Source organism: Miniopterus natalensis, chromosome 6, assembly GCF_054644295.1.
Source record: "Miniopterus natalensis isolate mMinNat1 chromosome 6, mMinNat1.hap1, whole genome shotgun sequence".
In the NCBI taxonomy this organism is placed as follows: Eukaryota; Metazoa; Chordata; class Mammalia; order Chiroptera; family Miniopteridae; genus Miniopterus; species Miniopterus natalensis.
In genome coordinates, this window is record NC_142086.1 from 56,078,187 (window position 1) to 56,089,314 (window position 11,128).

The window sequence follows — 11,128 nt, forward strand, 5'->3', positions numbered from 1 at the left end:
GTCCCCTTGATTTTTAAACAATGAAATCTAAATGAGAAGTCTGCCAAGGACACAGAACCAGCTGCTAAACTGTGAGGAACGCCAGAAGCCCAGCACCGGGCTGTGCCCTCCGCAGGGGTGCCAGGGCCCACCTCACGCCCTGCGCGCGTTTCTCTGCCTCCTGAGGGGCTGAGGCGAAAGCCGTGAACTCAGCCTGGATCCCGCCTCCGCGCCGGCTCGAGAGGCTGCGGGGGCGCGGCCCCGCACGGCCGGGAGAAGCCAGGGCGCGATTTTCCCAGGCCGGGGCTCCGGGGAGGCGCGCGCCGCCCCAGACCTTTGATTTCCCCGGTTCCTTGGGTTCGCGCCCGCGCCCTGGAGGCCCCGGCTGGTGGCCTGGAACGCGGCCCAGAGGATGCGGTGGACCCGCCCTTCCCGAGTCGCCTCTGTTCTCAGCGTCTCGCACGACAGCAGATTCGGGAGGCGGAAACTGAGCCTGGAAATAAGTGTCCCGCGTGGGCGCTGTGGGTGAGGTCCCTGTGCGGCTGCGCGTCGGTCTCCCACCACCCCTGGGGCCAGGGTGGCCTTTGGTGTTTCAAAAGCTCACACAGCTGAACCGAGAAGACAGGTGGATGAATCACTGACGGATGGGCCCGTCCAGCCCTTCGTGCGCGCACTATTTCTCCAGCGCCTCCTAAGCGTTTGGGAGGAATCCGTGAACAAGGTCACGATCCCGGCGCTCGCAGACCTGGGGTAGGAGGTGGTTGGAGAGAAAATAATAAACTTGTAAGATCATATATTGATGTTTAGCCATAAGTAATTTAAACCACCTCCCCCCACACACTATTAAAAGCAAAATTTCTTTGACAAATTTCTCTCCAACATGCACCAAGGGAACCAGCAAGTGGCAAAAGTATGCTGATACAGGGAGAGTGTGCTGCTGGGAAACAATGCCTACATAAGCAGCAATTTTTTTTTTTTCATTCATGAAACATCATTCATCTTAATCATTGGAGCTTCTCAGAATTTCCTAAGTGCCCCTCCCCTTTTTTAGCAGCTAATTTTTGAAAAGTAAGAAAGAATGGCAGTTTCATATCACGAGGTCATAAAAACACGTTTGCCCTTTTGTTTAATTTAACAGCCAGGTCCTGGCAAGATAGTGGAGATGCCTGATGCGGTGACCAGCTGTCCGAAGAAAAAGCACACATTTGAAAGGTAAAGGGATACACGAATGCCCTAAATGGAAATAGCAAGATTTAATGCCCAAAATGTCCAGTTAATGGGGAAATGTGAAGTAATGACAAAAGGGACCAAACCAGAGCACCAAAGGACAAGACTGACTCCAAACAAGCCCTTGCCAGTCATTTTTCTTAAGCTGCAAAGCAGAATAGTTTGCTCTGTGCTTAGTTGGAGGATAATTTTTTTGGTAATTTCACACCACCTGCTCATTGATGTGGCACCCCATGCAAGGCCTACATTCACATGCAGGATCATATGCAGACGAAACAACACACCATGATTTATGTGTGCACAGAGTCAAGTTCAGAAAAATTTCTATTGAAACTACTAAAACTACCAAGTCTTACTAGACTCAGTACTCTCTTTTTATAACAAATACTTTGTAAAACCCCTTTACTATCTTGAAATAAAATTTATAGAGAATATAATCTACCCACATACATATTTGCACAAACTATATATAGATACAGAAATAGATATCGCTATAATATTGGTTGATGCCCCCCAGCCAAAGACCCTCAGGAACCCTTGTGGTTGAACAAGTTAAATTTCTTGCTCGTGGCAAAGAGGAAGAACACACACCAGGGGGAAATGTGGTAGAAAGGACTTCAGAATTTAGGTTTGTGTTAGGTGACTTTGGGAAGAGTTTATGGAAGCAGTGCTTTGCTTTCAAATGGATGCTGTCAAGAAGTGGGAATTGCTCTATAACTGGGTATTCTAATAAATGTCACCCAGAAGGGCAGACTGGAGCAAGGCTAAAGCTGGCTTTGTAAAGGAGAGGCAGTCACTTGTATTAGCCAAGATGGGGAGATGTTTAGTCATTTCTGAGGTTTAGTGCTTGTTCACATGTAGTCTTGTTTGGACATGATTACAGAGTGTTCTTGTTTTTATCTAGCCCCATCAAGATCACAGAGTAGCCTTGCCTGATGATAGTGGTGTTCGGTGAAACTGTTTATGCGCAACGGAAGGACACTATGCCAAGCAGTAAGTGCCAGGCCGGTCCTCGGGTGTCAGGGACTGTTTTTCTCCTACTTATATTCTAGCTGAAATAAAAAGGAGAGATAAAAATTACTGATAACAAAATGATATACATTTCCAGGTGTAAGTGTTCCAGCATAACTAAACTAGACTATATAATAGAATGAGATGGTTCCACCTCCTTATATAGTCAGTTTGGATTTTAATATAAGAATATTGAAAGTGTTTCCTTACAATAAATACAGAAGAATGAAAGAGAGAGAAGTTCCAGTTAACACCAGAATTAAAATTTGTTTTAAGCCTCTATCAGGGCATATGCCTGGGGTTGCGGGCTCAATCCCCTGTAGAAGGCATGCAGAAGGCAGCCAATGGATGTTTCACTCTCTCCCTCTCCCTCCGTCTCTCTAAAAATCAACTAAAAAAATTTTTTTAACTTAAAAAAAATTGTGTTAAGATATATAATAACACACCATGCTTATTTGCATATGTTAAGAGAAAGAAGAGATAACCTTACTGGAAACAGGAATAACATGTTAAGCAAATTATAAGATGTCAAAAAAAAAAGAGAGAATGTAAGGAAGAATGATATTCTCAGAATAGCATTGGTCTTATTTCTAAGAGTAGTGATGAATGAATTTCTTCTGTATGACATAGAACAAGGTAGTGATGAAATATCTCAGAGATCACATCTCCTGTCCTGAACTTTCAATACTCATTCAAGACGTGCATTCCAGTACCTAAAAAGACCTTGTAGACCCAATATGATAAACCCCAAGATAAGGCATATTTTAATGCAATGAGATTTGCTCCAGGCCCCTGACCAGCCCTGGTTCCCAAATCTGAGTGCAACTGAGAAAGACTAACAGGAGAATGCCCTACAGAGCAGGTGCTGTAATTAGAGATAATGGTTGGGATGTGCGTAGTTCCCTGTACCCTGAAAGCTAACCAATGTCATCACCTTGGCCTACACACACACACACACACACACACAACAAATGGAGAGAGAGGATCTCCATAATTGCATGGAGGGTGTTTGATTGAATGTGTGTGGTCATGTTTATATGGGAACCCCAGGCAACACTGCTGCAGGCTTTAAACAGTGCAGGCCAGTATTGGGGGGATAATCAGGGCTGGAGAGGACAGGTTGGATGTAACTGAACTGGAACTTGCTCAGTTGGATAGGTGGATAGTTGTGTACAACATGCTTCAATATACTTACCTTTGTGCCTTTTCTTAGAAAAAAGATTTTTTCATTCATTTATTTATTTAAAAATATTTACAGTTCACTGTGATTTGCCTGATTATACACATTGGGATAAATCCTTCCTGAATCTCAGCTTCCACTCTATAAAATGGGGGCAATTATACCCTCCGAGGTTGTTGTGAGGACTAGATGAGATTTCATGAATACACAGTGCCTAGCACAGGACATGGGATGCAGCAAGCAGGCCCTAAATGTTCGCCTTTGAAACCCACAAAGGAACTCACCTTCCTGCCTCTCAGCAGTGGAGGGCAGACGGTGGGGGGTAATTGATGACTTGAGGGGGATGGCTCCTCCCACTCACCTCCTCCTAGGGTGCAGCCCCCCCTAACTCTGGCACCACACCTCCACCGCCCATGGTACTAGCTGCCCAGCCCACTCTCCTGCCTCTACCCCACTGGATTGACTCTAGAAAAAAGTTTTTTAATAACATCACAAAAATGCAACCCCACATTTTATGTGATTGAGTTTTGAACTCCATATATTTTATTGTGGCCTGGGGTTATTTTATTTCATCTGGTGGTGGAGAATAGAGGCTGGATTGGAAGAGAACACAAGAAATCTTAGAGAAGTTAGGCCTTCAAAGGTGGACCACATGGACTGTATCAGAGTAACAGTGAAAATCCTAAAAAAACAGCAAGAAATTAAAATTTAAAATAATACACTTATCACAAAATGTTTTTCTTTGCATTGTGCTGAACATCTGGTGCTAATTTTTTTAATGGTCTACAAACCTTTTAAATGGCCAGCAAATTATAGCTGAGGCTCTCACTCTGTGGTGCAGGCAATGACATTGGAAAAGGGAATTCTACTTTCTATGAAATCGCTCTTAAGGGCTTCAAATACTGTCAATGCCTTTATAGCCCTTGTCAGTGATTTTGAAAATAAATGTCCACTGTGACTTTTTTCATTCCTTAACCTTATCCATGTGAGCAGAGAGCTTTCTTATCCCACAGGGGACTCTAGTAATGACAATTTGCTTGCCTGATCTCATTACAGCCGAAACTCAACAGCTTTCACCATCTCATCAATTTTTCTTAAAATGGTATCATCAGAACTCAGTGGAATAAAAAATCATTTTGGTGGATTTTTTTCCCGTAATTGGAGTTTTTTCTACAATGTGTCACTTACTCTATTTTACAAGCACTTATACTATTTCAGAAGAAAACAACAACAACTTTTCCTTCTACTCAAAGATTTTTATTTATTTTATTTATTTTTTATTTTTTTAATTAGATTTTTTTAACATTAAGTGAGAATTTTAGTCTTCAAACTTTTTTAGTTTGAAAAACTAGTTAGATTTAGTTTTAAATCTCAGAAGTGTGATATGCTGTCAACTTTATAAATGTGTTCTTTTGTAAAAATCTCCACTTTATCTTGATGGGTGGCTGTTTATTTAAAAAGAACTGCAGAATTGGCATGGTGGCTACTGTTCACATGTGGGCAGATATAAAACCAAATTTTCAATGTTCAACAGAATGTTGTTGACTCTTTTCCTTTGCATTTGACAGTGTCATACAGCCTAAATCAGAATATTTCTATGTAAATGCAGAATCACCATGAAGATGACAGTTAAAATACAGAGCAATTTAGTTCACCCAATAATACAAGACAATTTCTATCAGTGACTTTTCAAACTGGTGAACTCTTAGTAAAGTTTTAAATAAAACAGTACAATCTTTCCTTGATATATGCTTCCTAGGAAATTTGGTACTTACTAAACCTTGCCAAAAAAAAAAATCCCAACAACTATGTGTTCATTTGTAAAATGGAATTACAGTAGTCACCTCTTGCCCCATCCTTGGTTTTTCTTTCCACAGTTTCAGTTAACTACAGTCAACCTTGGTCTAGACATATTAAATGGAAAATTCCAGAAATTAATAACTTGTAAGTTTTAAATTACACACCGTTCTGAGTACCGTGATGAAATCTTGAGCCATCCCGCTCTGATCCACCTGGGACGCGAATCATCCCTTTGTCCAGTGTGTCCGTGCTGTGATGCTCCCTGCCACTAATCACAGAGTTATCTGGAGCAGCGATTTTCAACCGGCATGCCTCGGAAAGGCACACTGTGGGCCGCAAGGATTTGTAAAACATGCCATACCTGACTATTTAGTCAGGGGCGCTGACCTCTTTCCCCTTAGATTGTCAAATAAAAAAATGACAACAGCCATCACAACAATAGCCAGATGGCATGAATGAATCCAAATTACATCTATTTTTTTTGTCAGATCAGCAAAAAATATGATACTTTTTTTGTTTGTTTTGGTGTGCCACAGATTTTTAGAAATTAGTTTCTGTGTGCCATGAGATGAAATAGTTGAAAATTGCTGATCTGGAGTTATATTTGAGGTCTCACACATTATCACAGGGTCCCTGAAAAGTCCCCTGGACCTGCCCATTAGTCTTGGTTATCAAAGAGAGAGAGAAACCACATTCACACTGCAGTATATTGTTGTGATTGCTCTGTTTTATTATTAATTATTGTAGTTAATCTCTTACTGTGCCTAATTTAGAAATTAAACTTTATCATATGTATGTACATAGAGGAAAAAACATAGTATATATAGGGTTCAGTCCTATTTGTGGCTTCAGGCATCCTCTGGAGATAGTGGAATGAATCCCCTGGGAACTACTGTAGTTCTGGGTTCAAATAACTATGAGCAGATTTTTCAGTTACATAATTCTAGGTTCAATTAGATTCTAGAATTGGATCATTATAAACCGGTTTTTCACTTGTACTTGGAATCCCTGAGGAACATAAAAGAAATATTTTATTCTGTCAGTTTGGCCCCACAAATGCCAGCACTAATGCTTATTTATTATGAAAACAAAACAAAACAAAAACAACAACAAATTTCCCAAATACCCCTGGGAGCAGTATGGTCCTGCAGAGAACCATTAATTTTTATGAAGCAACAATCACACATCCATCTGTGGTTTACAATCTAAGTTACACCTGATTAAATAAAAATATAGTCACACAAACATAATCAGGGCCATTTAAGAACCTTTCTGAGGCTCAGGCCCTTACTTGGAGGCCCTGCCTTAATTACATCAAGCATATTAAAGTGCACCCTTACCCTACAGTAAATATACTAATAGTCAGACCTGCCATGTGCCAGGCCCGTTTTAAGTATTTCACAACACCCTCTGAAGTAGGTGCTATTATGGTTCCTATTTAATAGATGAAGAACAGGCACAGAGAGGTTCAGTGACTTGCCCAAAACCACACAGCCAGTAAGTGCTGAAGCCATAATACAAAGCTAAGCACTCTGATGTCGACATACTATGGCCTGTATAACTCTTGTAGAGTTTATACTTAAGAACCATTTAAGATATCATTTATGAGTTAGTTGAGTTGCAGAGGACTTAACCTTTGTCAATTCCAGTTGTGGAGTTTCTGTTTTGTATGTTGAACAGATTATTTAATTTGAGGTCTCAAACATTAGTGTAAGGCACATGAAAGGCCCCCAGGCCCCTAGTACCAAGCCTGCACTCTCTGAATCCTACATGCAATCAACTTCTCTCTCCTTCTGCTTGTCAGTATGTGTGCTTGTGTGTAAACGATGACAATGGTTAGCTTCTAGGACACTGTGACCCATGCAGTCATCATCTCTAATAGCACCCACCCTGTAGTATGTGTTATTATCTCAATTTATAGATGAGGAAACTGGTGTCAGGATGATTAAGTGACTTATCCAATGTTACACATAAGAAATGACAGCTAATTCAATCCTGGTCCTTTTGGCTTCAAAGCCTCTGCCCCACCCCTGCCTCCAGTGGATTCAGGTTTGTTCCTTTGGAATATTCCTGTCTCTTTGCCTAATGCTCCTTCGCCAGTAATGAAACTTTGGGGGTTTCTAATTGTCCTGCCACCCAGTTCCCACCTGTGCTCTAGCTCAGCCTTGTCCATTGAGTGGCTCCCTGAGGTCCTCTCCCATCACTTTCCCAATTCCAGACTCTGAAGACTCAGCAGTGACGCAAATAATTCAAAGCCTGTCCTGCCCCACCCACTGGGTGGTACCTCTCCAGTCAGAGATTTATCTGATCTAGTTGGGCCCATACAGTGGAGTGTCACTCAGTAGAGTCACGGTAGCCTGGTGCTCTGGAGATATAGTCACAAACCTACATCACAGAGAGTAGGTATGTAGAATGCTTGTAACCAGTCATGTCTTTGTGGGAAACAGTGCAGTAAGTATCATGGCTGATTTTTCTTCGAGTTGTTTCTATGATGATAGGAGTCAGAATAGGAGTGATGATAGGACTCAGGAATTTCTGTGTTGACTGAGAGGGGAATGAGGGAGTCCTGTGGGATGCTGGAAATGTTCTCTCTTGATCTGGGGAGTGATCATATGGGTTCATACATACGCAAAAATTTGTCAAGCAGTACCCTTAAGATTAAAGTCCTTAATTGCTTGTAAATTATACCTCAATTAAAAAGTACCAAAAAAAATATTATGTGTTTTTCCTTTCCCCAAGAGTATTAGGAGTGGGTAGGAATATTTTCACCTTGCTGACCTCTTTTCCTGAATTCCTGGGTCCCTTTTCTTCCTTCCGGTGCCTGAACACTTTCCATCTGGAAGCTTGGTTTGGAGCTGAGAGCTACCAAGTGGAATTAAAATACTCTTAATTAAAGAACTCCAGGTTCTATGTTTCATGTGCCAGTTATCAAGTTATAGCTTCTCAGCTCCAAGTCTGTTGTTCTGTGATAATGGAGCTGGACCCTAAAATATTTCCCCTTTGCAAATGTTAAGCCCCTCAGCAGTGGCCCCTGGGAGAAAGCTGGGAGATGGAAGGGCTAGCCTTCCAGGTTCCAATGTGTTCCCTTGGACAGCCTCCTGAGATTTCTGCAGCCTGGGCCAGCTGCATACACAGATTTTTGTAGCACCCAGCAGCCAACAGCACCGGTACCTCTCCATGGGCAGCTCCCCACCCCACCCCCGTACCCTAGAGAACTGTTTCTCAGTGAGTCCTGCTGGCGCAGCACCTAGGCAGACCTCACTAGCCAGTGAGCCTTCTCTGCCTCTCCTCATTCTTCGATGAGGCCTGGACCTCAGGCTTGCAGAGGAAGACCCTCTTGCAGACTCGTTCCTTCTTTGGGACCTCCACCCCAGCTCTGGGGTAGTGGTTGCTCCCTATATCCACTGCTCTTATGTTTATTCAAGTTTTCTCCACCAATTACTAGCCAACTTTGCTTTATCCCAATCCCCTGTTAGAGTTAATAATTCTTTATATTAAACTTTCCCTGTTCAAGTCACTGTGTGGTTTCTGTCTCCTGGTTGGACCCTGACTGATACATCTCCCTTGTGGGGTTTAGGTGTATGGAGTTTGCAAATAGAAGTAGCAACTGTCTGAGGAACGGTGGCCTGAGGTATAGTCTCTGCTACCAAATTGCTGTGATCCTGGGTGTCTTAATCTGTCTGGACTGCTATAACAAAATACCATAAACTGGGTGGCTTAAACAGCAAACATTTATTTCTCCCAGTTCTGGAGGCTGGAGGTCTGAGCCCAGGGTGCCAGCATGGTCCTCTTCCTGGTTTACAGACAGATGTCAATCCATTGTGCCCTCATCTGGCAGAGAGAGGGCAAGAGAGCTCTCTGGGGTCTCTTTTATAAGGGCACTAATCCCATTCCTGAGAGCTCCACCCTCATGATCTAATTACCTCCCAAAGGCCCCACTTCTGAATACCATCACATTGGGGATTAGGATTTCAGCATATGAGTTTTAGAGAGGATACACACTTTCAGCCCACACATTGGGAAAGTCCCTTTTTCTCTCTGGCCTCAGTTTCTCTTGGAGTAAAATGGGGAATGTGTCCCCTTATTCTCTTCTAACTTCACAGAGATGCTGTGAGAAAAAAGTGAAAGTGCTGTGAGCTCCTCCATAGAAAGGTGCTGCTAACATTCCTTGAGCTCTTTGTTGTCACTATAACCATAATGATAGCATTACCTTAAACACCCAAAAGCCCAGTATCACTGGTTCATAAAATTGTCCTGTAAACTGAGGCTTCTGCATGAATCACCATGCCTCCCACTGCAGGGAGGGAGGAAATGGGTGGAGGAATGCAAGGAGGCCTAGAGGTTTGTCGAGGTGAGCAAGGGTAGCTCAACCTCTGGGAGGTTCAAGGCAAGGTCAGATTTTAATATCCACGCTCTGTCTTACACCCTCAAATTAAGCTAATAATAAGGGTTTCATTAGCATCAAATTGTGGTACTGCTCCCCAGCACACATCTGACAGTGACCAGTGCTGAAATGTGATGCTTTCATGCAGGATTTCTGCACAGTACAACTCCAGGTGGTGCCATGAAAATCATGGTTTGCAAATGACACTTCCTAGTGTTGTGCAGTGTTCAGCCTGTGAAGTCATAGGCAATAGCCCTGCCCAGGTGACTGAGCCTGAAGCCCTGGCCTAAGTCCCCTGTGGGCCATCTTCTCCAAGGTCCTGAAGAGAAGACCCTCCAAGCAAATATATGACACAGAGAACTTGGGCCAAGCCTCCAGCAGCAACAGAACAATCATATGGATTTCTATCTTACTGTCCTTTGCCACATGAAGGGCAGAGTACACCTTCTCTGATTTCTTTCTCTGCCCGTAGTTCTTCCACCAGCACAGCCATTTTAAGGCTTACAAAATTCCCTACCTACTAGCATGATGTATCACACATCATTACTCCAGAACAAGGAACCCATCTTATGGCAAAGGAAGCGTGAAATGGACATATGATCACCAGATCTACCGATCTTATTGTGTTCTTCAGTACCCAGAAACAAACAGCCTAAGAGAACATTGGAATGGCCTGTTAAAGTCTCATTTAAGGTATGAGCTTGGAGACAACACCCTGTGGGGTTGAGGTGCATCCTCTAAGATGAGGTATAGGCACTGGCCAATGCGTGGTAGACAGTGTTATTTCTTCCGTTGTTGTTTGACATGGGTCCAGGAACCAAGAAGTAGAACTGACCCTTCCCATCATTACTCCCAGGGGCCCACTTCAGACTTTATGCTTCCTGTATCAACGGCCTTATCCTCAGTTGTATTAGAAGACCCAGTTCCTTTAGTGGAGGCAGGGGGAGAAGAGAACATCTAACATTAGGGGTCTAATGAAGCTATACCTACTACCTGGACTCTTTAGAATCCTATGCCAGTGGACCAATAAGCAAAGATTACTGTCTGGGAGTGATAATTGATTCTGATTGCCATGAAGAGCTAGAGTTGCTATGTGATGGGGGCACAAAGGACTTCGACTGAAACTTAGAGGTCCCATGCCCGGTGATAATGGTGAGCAGGCAACTACTGCAAACACTGTTCAACAAAGCTAAGGCTCAGATCCATTGGGATGAAGGTCTCCCCACCAGGCAACAAAGCCACACCAATCAAAGTACTGGCTGATGAAGAGGAAAATCTATAATGGTGTTGGGAGAAGGAGATGATAAACGCCAATTTCAGCTCTGGGACAGCTGCAGCATGAGGACCATAGCTTGTTCTACTAACACTCTTGTATTACATTCTTGCAGAGATTGTAGCTGACCACCTTCTTGATTAGAACTCTGTGGTGGACTGGACTTGGTAGGAGGCAAGAACAAATCTGAGTGATATGAGCCCTCTTTTTTTTTTTTTTTTAATATATTTGTATTGATTTCAGAGAGAGGAAAGAAGAGGGAGAGAGAGAGATA